The 20673-nt window shown below is 39.9% G+C and overlaps 1 long non-coding RNA gene across 4 annotated transcripts in view; it reads left to right on the top strand.

The window, feature by feature from the left end:
* Positions 1-13003, top strand: part of LOC104850775 — a 30411-nt gene extending 17408 nt beyond the window's left edge. The window contains exons 7-8 of one of the 4 annotated variants that reach the window (XR_002024828.2): positions 10278-10403; positions 11829-13003. This is a non-coding gene — a long non-coding RNA (uncharacterized LOC104850775). The remainder of the gene's footprint in view (positions 1-10277; positions 10404-11828) is intronic. The other 3 variants (XR_002024826.2, XR_002024827.2, XR_002024825.2) reach the window with 3 other exon arrangements.
* The last annotated feature ends 7670 nt before the right edge of the window (positions 13004-20673 follow it).

Raw genomic sequence — 20673 nt, forward strand, 5'->3', positions numbered from 1 at the left:
GCATGTTAGGAGGTTGGGAATGAGTACTTCTGAGCTGTCTAGGCCACGCTTCAACTCCGCACGACAAGGCTCTGTCTTCTGGTTTCTGCGTTTGAGCCCCTGGCTCACTGTCGCGGGAGCTGCCATTATTCCTTAGACTGTGTCAGTGGCTCTTGGATAAAGCTGCTGTCAGACCTTGTCCACTCTATGCTGGCAGGCCTGGGACCACAGAGCGCCTGGGTAGGAGAGGGGTCTGTTTTCCAGCAGTATAGGGAATGTGGTTCCCTAGAAGCTAGTTGGGAATGGGCTTTGGAAACACTGTGATGTGTTCCTGTCCTGACAAAGTGAGGTTATTATCTATTGATTTATTTATTTTTGCACCGGGGATCGAACTCAGGACCTCGTGTTTGCCAGGCAGGTGCTATACCACTGAGCTACATCTGGCCCAGGGTTCCTTATTTAAAATGGGGCATCATCACCCTCTGTGTTGCTGTAGATCCGATCACAGGCCTTTGCTCCTTAGGACTTTTGGCTGTTTTCCATTGGATTTAAAGCAGAATCGCGGATTTCTGTCCAAGGGTGAGGTCTGCAAAGGCCCACACATGGTGGCCCTGAACACTTACATCCTCTTTCCTCAGCATCATCAATTCCTGTGCTACTGTCAGGTCCTGTTGATGCAGTCATGCTGCCTGGTCAGTGCTGTTTCTTACTCCCGGGCCTTTGCACATGCGGTTTCTAGAAATGCTTTTCCCCTTCTCCATCCCTTCACCTATCGCCTCAGTCTTCAGCCTTCTCTTACAAGTGGTTTGACTTTGAAGCATTTGTTTGCATCATCTGCCCTATGAATCCCAGTTTGTGCACATATTGCAGGGTTCTCTTTCGCCTTCACAGGTGTGATTATAAGGTATTCATCGCATCTGTGAAACTGTAAGTTCCATGAGGAGCAGGACGATGTCTATTTTCTGAGTAGGGGCTCACTGAATGAATTATTGGCTGAATTGTAGAATGAGTGAAAAGCTTAATGATACAACCTTATTTTTTTCTTGTGAGTGTAAGTAATGGTATACCTGAGATTCAGAAGTACTTACATGCTCATTTAGAAGTACTTATATACTTCAAAGATCTTTTACTTTGGAGTCATTTCTGGGGCTTTTTTTCTTTTACTCAGGTTAGGAATTTGCTCACGAGAGATCATGGTTGACAAGGTTATGTCTTTGCTGTTGTCTACTTCTGGGAGTTTTGCTTTGGATATCTCATTCGGGATAATCCATAGGCTGCTCCAACGAAGGACATCTGTCAGGTGCCCACTCCTGGGGGAGTGGAGGTCATTCTTTGACAACAGCAGCCCAGAACTGCTTTGCCAAGAGTTCTGAGCAGAGCTCTGTCATGCACCAGGGCTTGAGCACAAATGTACCTGGGTGGGCAGGACCACTGCATCCCTGAAAAAGAATCTTCCAGATTCTGGATCCAAATCCTGCCCTCACTGGCCCCAAAAAAGAAGTCATTACTTGGATAAAAGAGGCTATTTGGGGGGCAAATCAAAGAGGTATTTGAGTCAGGGTAAGTGGACTATCTCTGAAGAGAAATAATCTTTGGGCTGAATCTGCATTAGTGGTGAGTTACTTAGATGGGGACATAAGACATGGGTTATGGAGGGGGCTGAGAAAATGGCATGTGCAAAGACCTCCAGAGATGTCTGGTGAGAACACTCAACCAAATCTCTGGATATACAGTTCCTGTCTCTTGGAACATTCAACTCATGGGCTATGAAAAGAGTGGTTATGACCTTGACCCTCAAATATGAATTATTCTGGCAATTGCTTCAAGTTTGTGGCTGAGATGTGCTCAGTCTGTGTTTGTAATCTAACATAAATTACATTGAATCCAGGTAGGTAGGTAGCAATGCTATGTAAATTCCGTAGCTTTTAAGGTTTTTATCTGTGCATGTGTGTGTGTGTGTGTGTGTGTGTTTGTGTGTGTGTGTGTTTAAACTCATTTGTTAAGCTTGCCTAGGTGAAAATGAAAATTTTAAGGCTGCTTTGGGTTCTGAGCTGTGGGACTCTGGAGAGTCACTGCTGGTCATAAGCGTGTAGAGGAGAGGCAGCACAGCATGCAGAGGGAGCTCAGAGTTTGGAGTTAAAGAAAGAGTGGGGGAAAAGTCTCAACTTTGCAGTTATTAATGTGTGACATCAGGAATTTCATGTACGTTCTCTGAGTCTCACATTTCTCCCACTAACCTTGAGATAATGCTAAAATTGTTTAGTTCATTGATCATATGGGATTAATTATATAAAGTAGTTTGTGTCAAAGAACTTGCATTCGAAAGATGAGGCATTAATCTTATAGAGGAAATATACTCATTTCACTTTTAATTGACATTTAATAAGTGTACACTGCTTTAGAGCACAAAGCAAGGTTTTGAAACATATATACATTATGCAATGATCAAGTCAGAGTGATTCATTTTTCTGTTTTCTCAAATATTTATCATTGCTGTGTGGTGAGAGCACTGAAAAATCTTCCTTTTAGGTACTTTGAAATATGCAAATTTTTGTTATAAGTAGTCAACCTACTATGCAATAGAACAACAGAACGTGTTCCTCCTCTGTGACCTCACAGTTTTAGCCATGAAAACTCTTCCTACTTCCTTATGCCCTCAGTGGCCTCTGTTAACCACTATTCTACTCTCCATCCCTGTGAGATCAACAGAGATAGACACCACATAGAATAAATATACCCTGAAAAAAAATCTGACAGGTTATATAAGTGATTGGAGGAGTCCTCAAACTCAGTATCATTTGAAAGTTTACAATAGTGTATTTCGAATATAATATGGCATGATCAAAAATTTCCAAAAGCAATGAAAATTTATGCTCACATTACAGGTTTATAATGCTATATTGCAGTTCAATGTTGTAAAATGTGGAGATTATGTTAGCCCTCAAAAAATAAAGATTGATAAAACTTTTGATTTTTAGAAAGGAAGTTACAAAGTGAGTTTTCAATAAATATTTCTTGAGAGATCATTTTGTGGTATTTTTGGAAATTATGTAACATTAGAATGACTTTCCAGAATACAGTAAAAAACTTTCCTTAAACTATTTTATGTAACTTGGAAGCAACCACAGTAATGTGGGGAAATGCAAGCACATTTTATATGTAACCAAATACTAGATCAAAATTAATTTAAAAATATAACAAATTTAAACATGCACATCAAATTCAGTACTAAAATTTATGAAGATCCTTTTGCTATAAAATTATTTTCTAGAAACTTAAATAAGATGCATATTAAAATAGACAGGGATAGACTTTTTTCAGAGCAAACTGAGTTGTTGATGCCTGGAATTAAATTGTAGACTCGGAACAGTAATGTGTTGGTTACTTTGCTTGTTGCTGAGACAAAATACCCAACACCCAAAGTTAAAGGAGGAAAGCTTTACTTAGCTCATGGTTTGTAAAGGTTTCAGTCCATAATCAGCTTACTCCAAGGCAAGGTGGCACATGGCAGGGGGGCATTGCAAAGGAGAAACAGTTCATGGTGGGCAGAAGGTAGCAAAGCAACAAAGACGACCATAGCTCTTTCCATCCCTTATATCTTATCCAGGTTACTTAGGGCGGGTAGCACTCACACCCTTAATCCTGGTGCCCTTGATCCTAGAATTGCACCATGAATCAATTCCAGTGTCACACTCTCTAGATCCAGCCACCTCTGAAAAAGTCCCATTTATGAGTGCATGTAGCTTTGGAGACATGTCTAGACCCAAGCCATAACAAGTAACTGGCATCATCTTAAACCACTTAGATTTTAGTTTATAAGGGGGTGATCAAAATATACAAAGAATATTGAAGTAAAAAAAAATACCTAAAGGACACATTGTCCTTAATTGCCCTCAAAGTACTCATCCTTGCTTTGAAAACACTCATCCCATTATTCTTGCTGCTTTCTGCTGCAGTTCCAGAAGGCTTCTTTCATGAGTGTCTTTATAAAGTGTGAATGCTGCTGCTGAGTGCCATCTAATAGAAAGCCCGGCTCATAAAAATGGTACGAGCTCATCCACTGTATTCACTGGATTTGACACTGTCCAACGTCTGGCTCTTCCCCAAAGTCAAAATGACCACGAAAGGTACACATTTTAAGTTAATTCAGGACATGAAGGCAGCCACAACTGTGCTACTGAAGACAGTCATGAAAGAGGACTTGAGAAACTTGTGAAATCGAAGTGTAAAGTTCAAAGATTAAACTTTTTGTTTGATGTGAAGGGTATAGTCCATTAAAAATGATTAAGTAACAATTGTGCAGGAAGAACTTCCTCCACCCAAGGTTAGAAACTAAGTAGATGGCCCACAACTACACGGGAGGTAAAAGACACAGCATAGTCAGCTCGAGGCTTGCTGGCAGTCGCCACATGACACTTTTCCAACATTCCCTGGTGCCCTCACTGCTTCTGTATGTTGCCATTGGCACTTTGCAGCTCAGCCACTCTCAATGGCCCCAGTGACCAGAAGGCCCTAGAATGTCAGACTCCTGCTCTCATGACCACCTCACAATTTTATTTTCCACCCCTTGACTACAGAGTCCTTTGCATGGAGGTAAGACCACAGTGAGGGGTTGCTTAACTCAAGCATCAGAAAGCACACACTGCTTCTTTAAGAAATAGTTTACTTGTGAATCAGTAAATGTACTAGACAAAGCAGCCATTACTTATGCATTCCTGCATACCCAGCAAGGTGAAAATAATAGAATAAACATCATATACTTCATTATGATATCGGTTTACACTTCCAGGATACACAAAAAGAGGCCATTTCATCAAGCTAATTGCCTGAAAGTAAAAGAGAGAGAACTTTAGCTATTAGTCTATTATGGGGCTTTTTTCTTAATCACAAATAGGGGCCGTGTGTCCCTGGGGGGGATGTGTATTCTAATTTACAATTGAACTACAGATCAGAGCAATCAATCTTGGGCAGCACTTTTACAGTGTAATTGCTGCAACATAAAAAAATAAATAAAAAAAAAAGAAAGAAAAGAAAAGAAGAAGAAGAAGGTCTAAGCGGAGCTTCAGCTTGAGGTAGAGATATTTGCAGGCCCTAGTTCAGGGTGGGAGGGAGAGAAGAGCCACACAGACATGAATATGCAATGAGGGCTCATTAGCAGCCTAGTGTTGCCATGACGAATGGCATTATCCACGGCCTGGTGCTGCCTAAACATGAATTTTATAACGACCCATTTATCATGACTTGTCATGGGCTTCTTTCTGTACCCTGCTTTCCTCCAGCACACACACCTTTCCCTCTTTTGGTGGTGGAAATCTTCCCTTTTATTATTATCGTTTCCTTTTGTATTGATTTCCAGCTCTTCAAAGCCAGTGTTCAAATATGGCAAGATGCTAATGAATGATTTGTGACTTCAGAGTTGAAGAACTAAACGTGGATTATTCATTCATTCCATCTTGAAGATAGTCATACAATGGAGAAAAAGTTGGGCTAAACTTTGAAAGAAATTTCCCAGTGTATGAATGTGAGTGTGTGTGTGTGTGTTTTGTGCATGTGTGTGTGCTTTGGTAGCATTTTGACACGCTGGCTTTAAAAAAATTAAAATGAGCTAAGCTATCTTCCTTTCATTCTTTTGGTATTCTTTTCATAAATCCTTCACTATCTTAAACATACAGCTCCAGAGTTTTAATGCCTTTTCCAAAAACCTTGGAGCTATTACAAAAAAAGTAAGATTAAAATGTTTGAAAGAAATTTAGTGGTTACCATTTTTATAAGTGCATGAGTTGACTTCTTACTTAGAAACCATGGTATATTGTGGCAAGGAAGGTTGGCCAAAACTTGATCTTGATGAAAACTCAATAAAGCGGGGGGGAAGAAACACAAGCAATGTCCCATGACAGACACCTGAGTTCTGTTCAGCCAGCACCCACACAACTGCCATATGTAAAGTTAAGAGTCTTGTCATCATTCAGGAGAGAGGAGTGTGTACAAGTCCATCAGGGTTAAGTCTACCAGTCACACAAAAAGAGGGTCCTAGATGTGCATAAATGCCTTGCTGCAGTCAGAGATACAACTAGTGGGCTTCACAACTAATCTATTTATTTGCAGTAAAAAGAGCAACGCAAAACCTGGTTTTCTATTCAGCTAAGCAAAGTGTAGAAGCACAATTGAGTTAGAATCTCATGTTATTTTGCCCAGCCAGGAATTATAATCATTTGTGGATATAATTTAGAAACAGTAGTTTTCCAGATCTTCTCCGTGTTACTGCCTTCACTGTGTCCCCTTGGACTTCATATTATTAGTAATGATGCTTTTATATAGTGATATTATTTATGTAGTGGATGTAATATTGACAATAAACTATTTTGTATGCTACTAATTTCATAAAGCAGAAGTATTTATAAAGTATTTTGGCCATGCAAAGTTTTTTCAATAGAGGTTCATGCTAACTGGAGTGAGAGTTATTTCCTTTTTGAAATATTTTCTTGCCGGGGTTAGAGTTGAAACTCAGGGCTTTTCACATGCTAGGCAAGAGCTCTACATCTGTGCCATACTCCCAACCCTATTTTCACTTTCAAGAAGAGAAAATTGAGACCAAGTGGTAAACAGACTGACTTAAGGTCACATAGAACACAGAAGGGCAGGGGCTCACCATCAGGCTTTCCTCTTTAGATCCTTGAGTCTATGTTTTCATGCATCCAGACGTACAGAGGATTGTTTTTAAAATATCAGGTTGAGTTTTTCTTTAGTATCAGGATCCCTCATGGATATCAAAATCTGTGTCTGCTCAGTCCCATGTATAAATTAATGTAGCATTCGTATGGAACCTGTGCACACCCTCCTGTACACTTTAGAGCATCTTTAGGTGACTTATAACATCTAACACAATGCAAGTATTAGGTGAATAGATATGCTGTATCATTCAGGGAATAACAGCAAGATAAAAGGTCTGTACGTATTTAGGGCAGATGTTCTGTGATTGGTTAAATCTGTAGAAGTAGCTATGAAGGGTAATGGTAAGGTATTTTAGGATTTAATAAAAAGCAAATAAATTGGGAAACTAGCCCAATGAAAATGTGGGCATCATTTACACTTGAGATCCTGCCTCTGACTCTCCAAAGCTACTTACTAGCTACTCACACATGCATGGCAATTAAAATTAAGTTGCCATTCCAATCTTTTGGGTTGAAGTACATTTCATAATTTGAAACATCACAGATGAAATATTTTTCAGTGTAAAGATTCAGGCACAATACTGTATGGTTTTCCTGTATTCGAAGTCTGCTGGATACTCTACTTTTTTCTGAAGAAAATATGCTTTGTGTTTTCCCCATGAGCGTATCAAATAGGATTTTAGAGATAATTTTGTGAAGAAATAATTCAAATATTGGTAAATGCTATTAAAAAAACACCAGTTGTAACTGAACAGATTAAGAGAGTGTCTATATGACACTAAACATCTGGATGAGAAAGGAAAAAAAAAGTAAAGAACCTTAATGTTTTGTTTATTTGACACTATACATCTGGATCTTTAAAAACATCTGGATTTTTTAACTCTCCCCATCCCAAGTTTCTCTGCGTGTTCAACATTATGTACAGAAAAGTGAAAAGAAGACAGTGCCATTATTACTAAATTAGATGATATGATCATATGAAGTTGATTTGCAAATACTAATTGTTATATTTAGCATAGTGTACTGAATAAAATTCTCCACCAGGCAAATAAATACAAGAAGAAAGATGTAATTAGGTGATTTCAGAACAAGACTTTGCTTAAACATATTTAAATATTGGTCCTCGTTTACTGACATCAGTTTCCCTGGGCAAAAATCTTTTTAAATTCTCAGACAACCAGTTCACCCCTTGGGGAATAGTTTTGCCATGTATTGGAAAGGTCTGATAATTTGCAGTGTTTTCTTGACAATATTAAAATGTAGTAAACACTTGGTAACAAGGTACATCTAGTAATAGACATTTTCTTTGCCAATGAGCTGATAAAATCAGTGTAAACCCACCCTTGATACTTTCTCCTGGCATTTCGGAAGCGGAGCCCCAAAGAGGAATGCCTCAAACTGAACTGGAAAAACTTCAGCACAGTCAAAGGCACCTGATGTGACTGACATCAGTTTGTGTGTGTGATCTCATCTGAAAAGTTATCATAATTATTGAACATTTCCTCCGTAGCTTATTCTCAATCCAATCAGCTATAATGGAAATGGTCTGCTTGCTTTTTATAGTCTCAAGTTTTCAAAATGATTAGTGCTTCCTTGAGATAGCCCATTAATTGGACACACAACCCAGATGAAAAGGCTGAAGCCCCAGAACAGAGCATAAAAAAACATAAGGTTGTTGCAATTTAAGTGCCTTCAAAAGATCTAATTTGATTTTTAAAAGCAATTCTGCAGATGTGAAAATTAAAGGCACGAAGAAACAAGATATGGTTTAATGACTATTTAGGCTAAGAAACATTTAGAGGTTTTAGTAGACTTACACCAAAAAAAAAAAAAATTTTTTTTTAATTTAGCTCTTAGCTTGGAAAGATTGAGCCCACAATACAACAGAAATTGCTGAATTTTATGGGCCGCTATTTCCTTGATCAAATTGCCCCATTCTTCGCTAACATATTTCTGAAGGCAGTTGGCATTACTTTGTACAGATTTTCAATCCCAGTACCCATGAATCAGATTTTAAATTCTCATAAAATAAGTTTCTCCAATTGGTTTGTCTTAGCTATTTCATCAGCCAAACCCTCCTCCCCTCCCAGAAAATTGTACACTTATTCCCACTTAAAATAAAAAAGAAAGGAAGGAAGAAAGAGAAAAGAAAGCTTTCCCATTGGCTTTAATGACATCTTCAGTCAATAAGGAGTTAATAAAAATCTCAAAATCTTCTGGGCTAGATAAGGAGGAAGAAAGAAAAGCATTGTGCTGTAATGACAGGCTCTCAGGCTGCCCTCTAAGATGCCATGGGTCAGTCATGTTAAGAATGCGTGTGTCCAATCATCTGCTGATTTTTATCAGCAAGCCCTCCAGCAGGAGCTGACAAGGGCCAGTTTGGGAGTTACAATGAATAAACAATGACTTTTTGGGTTGTAGGGGGTTGTGTAATAGAGTGAGGGTTTTATATATACTAAAACACGATGACACTAGCAATCAATATACCAATTACTGGACAAGTTATTGGATGAGGCATTCACGTGTCTGCAGACTTCTTGCACTTTGAAGAGGCCTCTACAAGAGGCCCGGGGCTCAGAGGCACGCTGGGGTCCAAGGTCCGAGGCCCCATCTCACACTGCAGAAGTTTAGCCCTGGATGGTCTGAACCAGGGGAGTTGATTAAACAGATGGAATCATCTTCCCAGCCCATCTCAGAAGTCTGGAAGTAGGGCTGGGGCTTGATGTTTGTAATCAAAGACTCCAGGTAAGGCTGACCAGACAGGTTGGGGCACTGCTGTAAGCTGTAATTACCAAAGTGCTGGCCCCAGGCATCCGCAAGGAGGGGGTTAGAAATGCAGGCTCTCAGGTACTTCCCTAAACCTGCTGAATTGGCCTGCAGGCCGGTCAGATGCTCTTTCCAGTTGGAGACCCATGGTTTAGAGCAAAGATCCCCACCAAGGCGACAGCACAGCACAGCAAGTCCCTGGTCATCGCTGAGTTCCCTCACAGGGAATTTGTTACTCCTACTAGTTAGTATGCTGAAGTTTGCAAATGATTTGCTTTAAGAAATTATAATAGGTCTAATATTATATTTGTAATGATGTCATTTTCATTTATCGCTGCCCTGCCAGGTTGTCTTGAGTGATCTTGATGCATGAATGACTTTGATTAAGGCAAGGGAAGAATAAACATAGATTCTGTCTTTTGAAGGAGGAAGGCAGGGTGGATTTGTAACTAATCTTAAAAGAAAACTAGAATCATTTGCCTTTCATAGCCACAGAATGCACAACATGCCTTCGTCAGGAGAGGAGGATGTGGATGGACTCTGGTCCACACAATGCAAGGAGAAGGCAACTGGCAATGACCTTCTTGTAGCAGGGTGAGAGACTTTTTTTAAAAAGAATTTTTGGCCAACAGTCTTTCTTCTGAAGCAACCCAGAAGTTGCTGGATTTTCCCAAAGTTGGATTAGTCTGCCAAATATGCAAAAGATTTAATCAGCGTTCTACACAGTATGTTTGAAAGAACAATTGTAAGTTGTTAGAATGTCTGGAGTCCAGAGAGAAACATGGGTCAAAGTGACCAGGACTGTTTGCAGCAGAGTCCCCGGAAGCCACTAACACCCTCCTATGCACTGTGTATCTCCAGGGAAGGCGTCCTCAAGTGAATTTGATCACCAAAACCCTTTTATAAAGGATAACCTCATAGAATTCATGTCTGAAGATCAACTTTCAGAAGTCAAACTTTTAAGATGACAAATACTTGGGTGTAGAGGTGAGCTCTATGTACTATTCAGTGAGGAGCCTCTTTCTTATAATTTCTGAAACACTCTGTATCTGGCATCAGGATTTCTTATGTGGTGGCCTAATGCCAAAAAGAAGGTTCATGTAACCATCACCAAAGAGTTGAATAAGTTGTCTAGCTGTTGATGGTCTGGTTAAATCATCCCTGAAGTGTTGGCATATCTCCCAGAATAGATACTCATTGGAAAAAAAATTATTTGGGTTTTACAAGTGGGATCACGTTGTGTTTTCATACACGAGGGGTAATTCCATCACAACTTCTTACAAGCACCCCAAAACTGCAGGCAGACTTGGATATGCCCCAGGCCAGACCTCACGTTAGAAGGGATGCCTGCTCCTTCCATCGCCAGGACAGCTCAGGTCATTGCTACCTCCAGGCTTGCAGAGGGTCACGGGCTGTGGCTGCCATCTTTGTCTCCATAGCAACTATCTGGGCAAGTGATGGAGATCAGATCGGAGGAGATCAGGCCAGTGGGGATTTTAAGCACGTAGCTGGTTATAAAACTTCTTCTCTTGAAGTCACTCCTGAAACTGTGCATTAATTCCAAATGTTAATTCTTGCTGAGGACATCATGTCTTATAAATGCTACGGAGGAATATCATTTTCCCCATAGAAGGGAAGGCCACGCTAAGAAAGGGTTTAGTTTCCCAAGTAACATCTGCAGGTCACCTGCTTGCCTATAAATCGCTGGTAGGCTACGCCCAGCCCTTTGTTACACAATAGTTAGAAGGAATTCTCACATGGAAGAAAGAATGGAATGCAAGGGACATTGCAAAGTTGGTGGAAGATTACAAACAAAACAAGAACCCTAAATAAAACAATCCCACCCCACCATGCTAATAACCGTTGTCTTTTCTACGCGAAAGTCGATCTAAGACTCAACTCATTGGGATATTTCTTTCTGAACTAAAAATAATGGAGTAGACTCAACTTTGGGAGGTCTTGCTGGCTTTCTTCTCATCTCCTTTGTAAACATATCCCTGTAGACACCACATGTGCTTCTCAGCTTTCCAGGCACAAGGCGTTTGAGGGGAGCCACGCTCCACCCTGTAGAAAGGAGTTCTCCAGAGGTCTACCCACCGCTTGTCTGGTTTGTTATGTAGTTGAATATCTCTCCCCTTTATATTCTTTGAAATGTTTTGAATTAAAATAGCTTACTCAAGGTCACTGAAGGCATATGGTCCTGCTCAAAACTTTAAACAAAACATTAGTTTTTACAACCTTTTGTAATTTGGTATTGTATACAACATGGTTATATGCAGAGTTTCTGTAATCTTTTCAGTGGGTGACAGAAATATGAGAAGCAAATTTATAAGCCATTTAGTGAAGCATTTAATCAATTTCATGCATAGGAAATAACTCCGATTGCTTGGCTTTATCAATCTTTCTCTCCAGCAGAATTCCAGTCAACGCGATCTCCAAACACAGCCCTGGTGGGGGAGGCTGCGGAGTGTGCCCCGACCTTTCCCTGCGTGGGAGTGGATACGTCCTACAGCTGCTTCGCATGGTAACCAGCGCCTGTGAGCCTTCTGGAGGCTGTTAATGTATTTCAGAAGGAGAGCCCGGTCTAATGTTTAGAGGAAGTTCTCGGGGCCTTCTACTGTAAAGTTACTCATTAAACACCCTTTTCCCAGAGTGACTCTCACGTGCTAAGCCACGCACATTGTGTGCGAGCTTGGGTTCCGGAGATATGCATTTCAAAAGCAGTTTTAGTGGTTATTGCTACCTTTAGACGCATAAAAAAATGACATATTAAAACACAACTTCTTTTAAGTCAAGGAGCCCAAGCAGTGTGACCAGAATCACTGAAATCCACCAAAAGGGCATGTTACAGGTAGAGGTATTTTAGTATTTTTCAGAATAAACTCTCCTTTATTCTTTCTGTTCTGGTTGTCTTTTAAATTGCTTGAAGGATTAACCCAGCTCTTGGCAACACAGCCGGTTAATATTTTCTTCGCCATCATGTGCTAGAATCCCGCTTATGACACTTTACCCCAAAATACCATCAAGTTCTTCAGTGAAAAACTCCAGAGGGAGCGAAAGACATCTTCCTGACAGTCATTATCTGCTAAGCTATATCAAAATTGCATTAGCAGGACCTTGTCCTCTAAAATTGGAACTGATATAAAGGTACTATAGACATAGTTTCTAATTAGAAAACAATGTGTTTTCGCTGACTTCTAAGCCTAGAAAAATATTTCAGTGAATAAGTTGCACTCTAGATTAGTTTAGTTCTGATTTTAAACCAGTTTCATTCATGGGTCTCAACTAAGTTTATTGATGTTTCACACTCCTTCTAAAATATGACGCACACGTGGCTTTTCCTGCACTGGTAGCTCAGTGCCTGGCCCCCTTGCTATTTATCTTGTCACACTGTTTCAGTTGTGGGGCCCCACGATTCTACTGGGCAGAGTCGCCTTGATATCCTACACAAAATTGGTGGCTCTTCTGGAGATTGGCCAAAGGAAGTTAGTCTTTCTGTGCTTCTATCTGTATCTGTTATCCAACCATTAACCTTTGGATTAAACCAGTATGTTATTAACTTTTTTTGTGTGTTTTCAATTCTGCAGATCAAACTCAGGGCCTCATGCATGCTAGGGAAAGTCAGTGAGGTCTTTGTATCTATCTATCTATCTATCTATCTATCTATCTATCTATCTATCTATGTATATATGTATCATCTATCTCATATAAATGTGTGTGTGTGTGTGTGTGTGTGTGTATTTCCACTACTTTTTTTAAACAATCAATTTGGAGGAAAGATATATTTGGCATAAGATCTAACAAGTTGAAAAATCAGGCTGAGTGTGGAGATACATGACTATAATCCCAGCACTTTGGGAGGATGAAGCAGAAAAATGGCAAGTTTGAGGCCAGTCTGGGCAATTTATCAGTTCAGCAAGATTTTGTACCAAAAAAAAAAAAAAAAAAGAGGTAGGATGTGTAGCTCAGTAGGAAGGCCCTGGCTTCAATCCCTAGCACACTCTCTTACCCAGTGTCAACTCATTAGGACTAATAAATTTAAAAATTTTCCATAAAAATTGAAACACATTTGAAACACAAAGCAATTGCCAGATATTTAGTCTCCATGTAAATATAAAATAGAAGAGTTAGGCATGATGACAGCTCCTCAGGAGACAGAGTCAGAAAGATTAAAAGTTTAAGGCTTGGTTGGGCAAATTAGCGAGACTGTGTCTAAATAAAGGATCTGGGGTGAGGACTTCGGATGTAGGTCAGCAGTAGAGCAGTAGACTAGCATACACAAGCCCTGGTTCATCCCCAGAAGTGCGCACACATACACACACACACACACACACACACACATACGCAGGTGATGCAGCTGCAGTTCTCCCCGTGAATATTTCCAACACCACTTGTGCATATGGTCTGTCTTTTCCCCATCCTTGTAAATCTCAAAAACGTGTTAATATTTTGCATATCATTGTGCACTAGATAATTTCTTTCATTTAAGTCTTGTAAATCTTTCCTTGTTAGTAAAAACAGGTCTAGCTCATTCTTTCTAACTGCTTGAAGAATTTTGCTTGGCCTGGTTAATCAGTACTCATTGAGTCACTCTGTATAATGTACATCTGGGCCTTCCTGACTATTGGTTATTATAAATTGCACTTTTGTGGATATCTTTATATATATATTTAAAATATTTCTTATATACTCATATATATATATAATATATACATAATATATTTCTATTTATCTATCTATATCTATCACTAACATTGTTTGCACTGCTCTACCCAAAACACTTAAAGTGAAATTGCTAGCTCACAAGTGCATATTTTGTGTTTTACTTGTTATTTCTAAATTACCCAGCAGTTTTAATTTTAAACAAAGGCACTACCGTCATCTCTGATACAACACTTTTTCTCAACTTACACCTGTAGTGGGCTCAGCCAATCTAACTCTCTTTAATAACTGCTTCTCACAGAAGGTGAAGATTACCCCAAGTGCCTTCCCTAATGGGTTTTTCCATCTTCTTGGGAAAGGTAGGGACAGGCAGCCTTGTCACTGGAGTCTGGCCAGATGTTTAGAAACTGCAGTGGCCACATTCAGAGGCTGGGAAGCCTCTGGTCAAAAATTGAAACAAAACATAACACATGCATCTTTTCAGCATGCATGAATAAAGGCAGTGACACAAGACCGTTTCCCATTCTAGCTGCAGTGTCTCAGACAACTGTTTTAGCTTGCTTTGTACTGAAACCTGCATATTTTTTTCTAATCTCTTTTTCTCTCCTCCCTCCTCCTCTCTTTCTTTTCTTCTTTCATTTTTTTCTTGACCTGCACACTACCCACTGAGCTACACTCCCAGGCCTTTTCCTGCTTTGGAAGGCATCCTTGTGAGCAGAGAGATAAAAAGTACTGCGATAAAGGAGAGTTTGTTTTGGGCTTGGAGCTACTGGCTGGGAGCAGCTTTTCTGGTCCTAGTCACAGGGCTGTGCTTCTGTTCCTTCCTGTAGATCCTCCCCTTGTCCTCCCTCTATTCTTATCGCTGCCTCTTCCCTCAGGCTTAGGCTCCTCTCCACCCCAGTGCCTCAGTCTGGGACTTGTGTCTTCCATCACTTTACCCCGCTAAGTCATCCTGGGGCACAAATATTGTTTGGGTTTGCTATAACTTGAAATAGCTTCCTTTCCAGACTCTGTCCTGATCTTCAAAGTCTTCCACGATTTCTTCCCAAATTTATCTTTAAAAATTATTTTCTCCATTTTCTTTTATTCAGCAAAACAAAATTGGTCATGCTTCCCCTAGGTTTTCTGCCCCTCTGCTCTCTCCAGGGCCTGGAACATCCTTTTTTCACAATCAGAGAAAACTCTGCCTTCAAAGTTGGGCCATTTAGTGCGACTCTCACTGTCTCTTTCATGAACCACAAAAAATCAGTGCGACCTTTATTCTTTGGATAACAATAGTAATTTAAACAGGGTAGAAGACCAGAAAGGTAGCTCTAAAAGAAATGGTGGACCAAGTATGATCTAAATAAAGGCTAAACAAATTCTAAATGGTGGCTACATTTTTGATTCTATACTGCAGAACAGAATGTAAGAATGTAATCAAATTGTAGCAGTATTAAAAGGCTACCGCTTAGAGCTGAGTATGTTCAGTTCTACTCCATTGTAGCCATAGGTGGGAAACAGACAATTGTATAACCCAGAGATGGTTTGTAACTGAGCAACTTTAAGTGCAATGAAGTGAACCTCATACATAATTAACACCACAATAAGTGTGATAAAAATACAGAGAATGTTTAAATTAAAAAAAATTACATTATCAAAATCAGATCAAAACATCACCCTTTCAATGTTATTTTGACTCTGGGGAAGAGCCAGGACTTGCACCATGGATAAAGTGTGTGAGGACACAGTGTAATGTTTTTATGTGACAGAAATGGTTACATTTGGAAGACACTCAGGAAATCCAGGTTGACAAGGAAAGGTCCTCATGAAAGAGGACTTCTAGAAGAGGGGTTCTACAAGTGGCAAGAGTGACAGAATAAATGTGTTTGAAGCCAGGGGGTGTATTTTGAGGGGAATTAACAGCAATGTGTTTTTCTCTGCAATCCACTTTTAACAATTTAAACATTCACCATAGATTTTGATTATACCTTGTATACTGACTCTAAGATGAAAGTGAAAACTTGAGTCAATGAGGAGAACATGTGATTTTAAATGATTTCTAAGATGAGAATAATTAGATTTTTTTTTTGCATTTTTTCTGCCTGTCCCCCTTTGTGATTCATGGTACATACTTATGAATAGCTTAACTGAAGGAAGTTAGCAATGTAATCCTGGCCACTGGCCAGTATTCCTTTCTTTAACAGTAACTATCAAATATGGGCATCCAATCTTGGAGTCTCTAAAATTAGATTTTGGAGGTTATTTCTAATAATGAAAAATTAGAAGTCAATTATGTAGCCAAGAGTAGCAGATTGATTATATATTTGTAGCCGATCCATACTGAAATATTACATGAACATTCAAATGTTATGAAGCCTATAATAATACTAAAAATTTTTGATGTAATGTTAAGGAAAGATGAAGGGCAAACTTGTATATTAACCTAAATTTCTATGTACTCGATCATGAACTTGTCAGGTTGGTAAGTTTAAAAGTTATTTTTTAAAAATTTCTTTGTAAGAAAAAGTATTTTCATGTTATAATATTATACTAAGTGTATTGTTCCTAGGTACCTGGTAAGAGTTGGACAGAAGCAGAATTTCTTCTTTCCTAACCAGAGAAAGGTGGCTGAAAGAGTTCTCCCTAATTAGGGAAGAGCATACAGCACTCTTGGAAGCAGGAGCCAGAGAGGGTAAAAATGTGAAGCAACCCCAATTCCAAGTGAGGAAAAGAGGACCTGAAGCTTTAGCACAAGGACAGCGTGACTCAGGGTAGCTTTCCCGCGGGACACCCAAGTGTCCTGCCCTTCATAGGTTGGTTATCTTAGTGGGGCAAAGACAGCTAGCGGACAGGATTTGCAAATGCTTGTCTGTCTTTCAAAAAAGAAAAACTATGAATTATGGGAGAATTATTAGAAATTTAGGGATAGGGAACCATGTTTTACTAATAAAAACATTTTGAAAGGGAATTTTGGAAACACTCAAAACACCCGATCGCCCACGCTGAGCTGTTGAGCCTCAGTAAAATTGTAGGAGACATTTAGAATTAAGTATTTTTGTCATTCTTCATCAGCGCTTGGTGGAAATCTAGAACATGAGACTGGAAGGAAACTGCGCACCGAAACAGAGCTCTTAGGTTCCTCACCGGTTCACTAAGAGTGGCTCGGGTCACGGGACTTCCATCCGCGGTGAATGCATAGCAGGAGTGGGATGCTATAAACTTCACCTGTGGGGCATGGAGAAACTGCCTTGGGATCTTGCTAAAGGGCGGAGACGCTGACCCGGCAGGTCCGGGATGGGGCCTGAGAATGCTGCTCCTGCCTCATGGACCACATTTTGGCTTATGGAGGTCTTAGCCCATGGACCAAAATGGGACTTGGTAAAAACCAGATTGTAGGGCTCAGAGCTGCTTCGCCTGCCTCCTCCTCTGCCTCCACCTCCTCCTTCTCCTCCTCCTCCTCCTCCTCCTCTTTTTCCTCCTCTTTTCTCTTCTTCACTGTCCCAGGGATTGTTCCCAGTATTTTTGGAATGAGCTATTTTTTTGATTTTTTTATGTTCTATCTTGAGACATGGTTTTGCTAAGTTGTTTTAGACTGGCTCAAACTTGGCAGTCCTCCCTGTCAACCTCTGAGGGTGTGGGGATCACAGGCCTGCTCCACTACACTTGGCTGTCCAAACTTCTGAGTAAACCGCACGACTAGTTTTTCAAGCATTTGAGGTGAGTCTGTGGCCCAATCCTGTAAGAAACTACAGAGGTAGAAATTGCATAAGCTCCCATGATACTGTGCTTCTAGTCAGGTTTTACACAGTTCTAGTTGTAACTGGGTGGATGTTTTCTCCATCTTGTATAAAATGAATTACTTCCTCCACTGAACAGGTATTTTACCTTGCACACTACTGTGCATTTCACTTTTTACTCTTGCCCTCGTGGTAGCCACACCCTCCCCTCTTTTCCTGTATACTTATAACATACTTCAGTGGGTTTTGTGTGCTTGGTTACTCTGTTTGTTTGCCTTTTAGGTAGGTATATAGTTAGATTGATTAAGATCTTCTATAATTTCTTTTCCTGACACTTTGTTACCTCCAGGATAAAGAACTTTTTAATAAAAATTTTTATCAGTACACGTTTATAGTGCACGATAACTACCTACCTCATGTGGGGTTGGTGTGTGGCAGTGGCATCTAAAATGCTTTTTTTCCCAAGCTCCTTCTCTCTCCTCCCTTCTGCTCCTGGCTACTTCAGTTTTAAATGGGATTCAGTGTTGAATTAGTCATTGTCCCTGAACTGCAGTTCTCATCTGGCCACTGGACGTGAGGGTATTTTCTCACTCTACCTTGCGTGGGGCCAAGTAGGAAATAACGGGAAAGAATGTCGGGAGACTGACCATTGTCATGCGTTCACTCTAGGTTCTAGGCTATCCTCTGCCATTCTTTTTAAACATAGGTACACGATACAGTTACATTCATCATTGGAATCTTGTACCTTTACATGAATTATCTTGGTTCTTATTTTTTCCCCATTCCCAGCCCTCCCTTCACCCCCATGCCCTTCCCTGTTTACAAAGATATTGTTTCCATGTTTTACCTTTTCTCATATTTTTTTCTTTTCCCTTCTCCTCCTGCTTCCCCTACTCTGTTATGACCACAGAAAATGTCCCCGAAGGTCTGCAGTCCTCTCTTGTACACCAATAGCAAAAAGGGTTTTAAAAACTATGAAGTACTTAAAAAACCTTGGGAGAGTTCTACTATTAGCAGTAGGGGAATATATCACTTTTTTAATTGAGTGAAATTAATATCTAAAATTAATTGAAGAATATTTAATTAATTAATGTGACATTGAATTTTTACATGGATTCTCCCCACCAGCATTGTCTTGCAATCGACTGCTGGAAAGGTCTACTGTATAAGCATTGCTCACTGCGGGATGATTTTCTTCTGGACACATATGCTACATTTCCGTCTTTTTGCATGATTCTGGCCAGAGAGGCAGCCCGAGATGGCCCGAGTTATGTGGGAATTTCTCACTTCTCTGTTGTGCAAGCCCATTGTGAAAGCAGAGTGCCATCAGCACTCGGTGCGAGGCTTGCTAGAGCTATAATTTTCTGTACCTGTTTGGCTTTGGCCAGAGGAAGAAGCCCATGATTGTGTGCTGACACTGCCTGGCTTCTGGGGCCACTTTATCCCCCTGGGCTGTGAAGTCTGCATTCCTGTAGTGCCTCTCTCATTTGTGTCATTCTTTGCGACAGTGTATTTTGGGGAGAAGGAATCAGATAAGTAATCAAAATTGTGGCCTATCTAGATGACGGCTTCTATTGGAAAAACTCCAACTGACTCCATTTAAATATAAGTCTGAAGGACCCAAATAAATAAAATCTTGAACCAGAAAACAGTGAACTGGAAATGGTGACTGCAACTGGTAGCTTAGGAGTGTGGACTCTGGGGAGCTGGACCTTATTCTGCCTATGTGTGGGTCACCTTACGTACATGAGCTCAGCTCTCCCACTAGCTTCCTGCTCTGGGCCAGGGATTAAAGGAGGTCATCAGTTCTGCCACGCTCTATACTTGGTAGGAGAAGACATCTTTGTTTTTCTCCCCGATGTGCTAAAAATAACTACAATAATTCCTGGCATATAGTAGGTACTCAGTTAGCACTTGCTCAATAAATAAATAATTTCCTTTCACAAAGACTAAAAATCCCTGTGTCTTTTTCTAAGATCTTCCAGACATCTCTCTAAAATGCTGCTTCAATGGGATGCTTTTATTGTCTTGCATAGTTAAGGACCCCCACATTTTGTTCACCATTTCACTGCCCTCAGATCTAGGTGCACAGTTAAAAGCCTAAGTAAGTCTGTGGACTGTCACATCCTCGAAAACATTTACTGCCTTGAACAGAAGCAGATGCAACAATGTGAAGCTTCAACGAAGTTTAGCCTGTTGTTGTTTGTTTTTCCAGTTTACAAAACAAGATATTTTATGGACTTAATTTATACATTGAATAGAAGAGGACTATTCCGAATATTACCTTTATCTTCTCAGCATAAATAACAAATAACTCCAGTAATCAAAATTTACTACAGTTGTAATAGATTTCGGCAGAGTTTATGCATTTTATGTGAAGCGAACATAACACTGACTTCCAAGGACGGAGGCCAGGATCTCCACTTCGGCTTTGTTAAGTGGGGGAAAAAATCCACTCCTGTATTCGTAATCTTTACTACATTCAAGAGATTAATTCTCGTAAATAAAATTGTTTATACCAGCTTCTAATCAGAAAGTTGAAATTATCTGTGGCAATGTAACCACTAAAAACTTGTATACTATGAAAATATTTCAATAATTAATGCATGCTCCATCTAGAATAATTGACAGTGAGGTCATAAACCTAATAGGCCATCTGTGTTTGATTTGTACATGAAAATGCTTAAAGGGATAGGCAGGTAATTCAAGCTTCTCAGGAAAGGAGGATTTGTTCCAATTCCTCCAAGTAGCAGAGATGTTTAGCACATTTTTTCCCATTTTTCCATAAAGTCTTTTCCAGATTTCTCCCTGAGGTCTGCACCTTTCACTGCTCCTCATAATAACACAATGATCCCTTGTAGACTTTTTGGTTTGCA

Source organism: Fukomys damarensis, unplaced genomic scaffold (genome assembly GCF_012274545.1).
Source record: "Fukomys damarensis isolate Sample0158 unplaced genomic scaffold, DMR_v1.0_HiC HiC_scaffold_7, whole genome shotgun sequence".
NCBI classification, from domain to species: Eukaryota; Metazoa; Chordata; class Mammalia; order Rodentia; family Bathyergidae; genus Fukomys; species Fukomys damarensis.